This window comes from Sycon ciliatum, chromosome 13 (genome assembly GCF_964019385.1).
Source record: "Sycon ciliatum chromosome 13, ocSycCili1.1, whole genome shotgun sequence".
Taxonomy (NCBI): Eukaryota; Metazoa; Porifera; class Calcarea; order Leucosolenida; family Sycettidae; genus Sycon; species Sycon ciliatum.
Genome location: NC_088655.1, coordinates 1,469,943 through 1,474,323, shown reverse-complemented (window position 1 = coordinate 1,474,323; position 4,381 = coordinate 1,469,943).

The following is a 4,381-nucleotide window of genomic DNA, read 5'->3' as shown; positions in this document are numbered from 1 at the left end:
TCTTGACAACGTCGATCCACCTCAGACGTGGTCGTCCTCGGGGTCGTCGTATGTCTGTTGTGTTGATTGACATTAGGAGGCCTTGGAAGTAGTAGTAGTAGTAGTAGTATTTATTATTTGACTAGGGGAGTCCCAACAGGCATGGCCTTGTTACAGGGAACCCTAGGAAAGAGGACGATTCTTCGCCTTCCCTCACTACATGGCCGAACCACAGCAGTTTCCGTTGCCTGCAGACTTGGGATAGTAGGGTCTGCTCGGTTCTGGCATACAGCGCTGTGTTCGAGATTCGTTGTGAGTACGTGTTACCAATGATGGTACGTAGCTTCTTCCGGTGCCATACATTGACGACGTCGGTTAATGTTTGCGATAAGGTCCAAAGCGCCCAATTATACAGCAAGACAGGCAATATCAGGCAGGAAAACATATACAGCCTGGAATTCAGGTTGTGGCGTTCCATGGAATGCTTCCAAATGCCCGATTTGCAGCAGACACTCTGACTGCTATGTCTTCTGCTGTGCCTAGCATACTCCCCAGCAGCTTCACCGATTTCCAGGAATCATCTTCCTTGGTCACAGGGAAATATTGAGTTTTTGCCACGTTAAGCTTCAGATTGTCATCCGAGAAAACGGGTTCACACACACGGACGGTTTCTTCCACAGATAATCGCTCGTTCTGATGGGCAGTGGTGTCGTCTGCGTATTGTGTGAAAGTTGCTGGTAGGTCTGACGCGGGTAGAGCTTGCTCTCGGATCTTACGCATGGAACCTTCGGCGTAAGTTATAAACATTATTGGTGACATTGGGTCACCCTGGACGACGCCGATGTTCGTTGGAAATGGTTTGCTTAGTTGTTTACCAAGCTTCGTGCGGGCTGTTGTGTTTGATACTAGGACTGCAGTGGTGGACGTTGGTGCGCCAGCAGTGGCTAACCTCTCCAGAGCAACCTGACGAATGACAGTGTGAAGCATACAATAATTATAAGAGAGAGAGAGAGAGAGAGAGAGAGAGAGAGAGAGAGAGAGAGAGAGAGAGAGAGAGAGAGAGCGAGAGAGAGAGAGAGAGAGAGAGAAGGAGAGAGAGAGAGAGAGAGAGAGAGAGAGAGAGAGAGAGAGAGAGAGAGAGAGCAAGAGAGAGAGAGAGAGAGAGAGAGAGAGAGAGAGAGAGAGAGAGAGAGAGAGAGAGAGAAAGAGAAAGAGGAGAGTGACGGCTTTACTACCTGGACAAGGGAATCGTACAAGCTGTCACAAAATGACCAACAGCAACAGCAACAGCAACAGCAACAACAACAACAACAACAACAACAACAACAACAACAACAACAACAACAACAACAACAACAACAACAACAACAACAACAACAACGACAACAACGACAGCAGCAGCAGCAACGACAGCAGCAGCAGTAGCAGCAGCAACAAGAACAAGAACAACAACAACAACAACAACAACAACAACAACAACAACAACAACAACAACAACAACAACAACAACAACAACAACAACACAACAGCAACAACAACAACAACAACAACAACAACAACAACAACAACAACAACAACAACAACAACAACAACAACAACAACAACATGAGAGAGAGAGTGTGTGTGTGTGTGTGTGTGTGTGTGTGTGTGTGTGTGTGTGTGTGTGTGTGTGTGTGTCAGAGCCAGAGACACAGAGAGGGGGGGGGAGATATGCGGATTGTTAAAATGGATTTCGACATGAAATTAGGTGCACAAAATTTTAATATGGGTAAAGGCTGGGCAAGTCGAGAGCCGTGGCTAGAGCTTTAAATGTCCGCCAATCGCCTTCCGTACGGACTGCAACTGGGAGAGCATTCCACAGAATGCTGCCAATAAGCTGAATTGAACGACGTCCAGCGGGACCAGGGAGGAATGAAACTCTCAGCACTGCAGGCTTGACACTTGACCCGTGTGGTCCTCAGCTGAGGTGTGGCAGGGTCGTTGATCAGCACGAACAGATTCTTTAAAAGGAGACTTGTCTTGTCATTTAAACATTTGGAAACGAAGATGGCAAGCTTCTGGAAGAGAAGCTGTGGCAAGCTTGGCACACCCTATAGCTCGAGAAGGGGGGCAGTCGGGACCAGAGTCCTTTGCTGCAGTGCAGGGTCGCTCTGACACCGGATTTTGACAGGCGTGTGTGACCACGGCCTAAACAACCAGCTCATGCGATAACATCATTATACGACATTAGACATGCTTAGCATTTTACCGTTCACGCTATTTTCCACGGTCGGCCTGTACCGTTTTTTTTGTGTGTGTAGACATGGCATTTTACCGTTCACGCTATTTTCCACGGTCGCCCTGTACCGTTTTTGTGTGTGTAGACATGGCATTTTACGGTTCACGCACTAGATCCAACGGTGCTCGTACCCAACACCCAAAATACCGTCGTTTGGTACCGTTTCGACGATAGAAAGCTCTGTTTAGCGGGAGAACGAAACGGTAAGATTTCAACTAGGGTTACCTCACACGTCTATCGTTGCGTCAGGAGTCAGGACTCAGAAGCCGAACTGCTAGCCGTGTCTGGAAAACACACAAAAAACAGTAGACTTGCCCTCTACGCCACTGTACACGCCGACCGTGGAAAATAGCGTGACGGTAAAATGCTTACCGTGTCTACTGAGCCACTGACGTACGGTACTGACGTGGAAGGTTCTAAGTTATGATAACTTAAGAGGGAAAGCTCATGCTTGTCTTGATTGCGCTCACATTTCCCTGTCACATGTTAATACAGTGACTTAGATGCGCACTCCAACAGCCTTCCATCCTCATTCTTGGAGGGTTCTAATTTGGAAGCCTGTGGGAGTGCGCATCCAAGATGTGCTAGAGCTGTTAGCCAGTTAGTTGTAGAACGTCAGTACCGTCGGTCAGTGTGGTGCAATGTTATGGCATGAGCTGATTGTTTAGTAACTGGTGGTGTTGGTGGACATTATAGCCTAACTTCTACTTCATTGGTCTTTCTTCTTTCCTAAAAATTTATCCTTGGCTCTCCATCCGAATTATTCGGAATAAATTATCAGTTGTTCGCTTTCCTAGCGGCTGCGCATGCACGTCACAGTCTCTAGTGACCAAAGATTAAGTCGCTAAGGATGTGTCTGATTCTACTATGCGAAAAGAGTTGAAAACCCGGTCATTGAGAAACCGAAATCAAGAATCGTGCAACCCACATACCTAGGCCTTGTTGTTGTAGAAGTTTATTTAACGTCGCACCACAAACAGGCTATTTCGCCTCCTTTGATACATGTGGACGACAGAAGGAATGAGAGAGAGAGGGGGGGGGACAGAAGTATGGAGAGAGGAAGGGTAGAAATAAATAAGCAATCAACCTCAGGGCTACACCAAAGCAAAAACGGAATGGGAACATACTACAAAATAGCTTCATACATATATTGCAAAACACGTTTACTATTCTTCAGTCCGCTATACCACAGAAACACACTAGCCGAAAAGCATTTAAACCGCCTTGACGGATTATGCTAGCATAATTTTTCGCATAATTCCTACCAAAATCGAATAATCGCATAATTCGAGGCAAATTGCATACGAATCGCATAAAATTGTAATAATCCGCCTGTTCGCATCAAATTCCATACAGTTGTACATGTTCTACAAGTACAAGTACATGTAGATGCGCTAGGAAGTTGTAGGTTTACGACTCCCTTGATAACATGTCCAGTCCACTACAATCAGTGATGGTCGTAGCTAGGTCGGACGGTGTGTTGAGCCCGTTGAACGTTTGCTACTACAGTATACAACGCCCTCTACAAAAAAATTCCCTTGTTATTTTGCACAGAACCATTATGCATTAGCAGCATATGTGAGCATAATGCGGCATAATATGATAATTTTTAGCATAAAAATAGCATAATTCTGCAATTTTTTCAGCAATGCGAAAAGCATAATTTCACGAAAATATTAGCATAATCCGTCAAGGCCTACCACATACAAGGCACTAGCCGAAACAACCAACTCCGTCTGGTCGCCTGTGATTGCTCCCCCCTTCCCCTTCCCCCCCCCACACACACATACCCCCCCCCCCCCTACACACACACATACCCCCCCTCCCCCTAGGCACCGGCGGATAATGCCGGCATAACCATTGGCATAATTTGGTGGTTGAAAATTTGGAGCATAATTTGGCATCTTTTCGGAGGTAACGTTAGGAGCATAACTGCATGATTGTATTACAGTTCTAGTATGTAAGCCACACAATTGTGTACAATGCACCTGATCAGTGCTGGTGGTCTGCATGGTAAAGGGTTCGGAGTAGCCCTTTTCTAAAGATGCTCGCCACTTTTTTCGCAACTTTCCGTTATTTTGGAAGAAATCGCAATTTTCTTCATTTTCACAAACAACTACATTA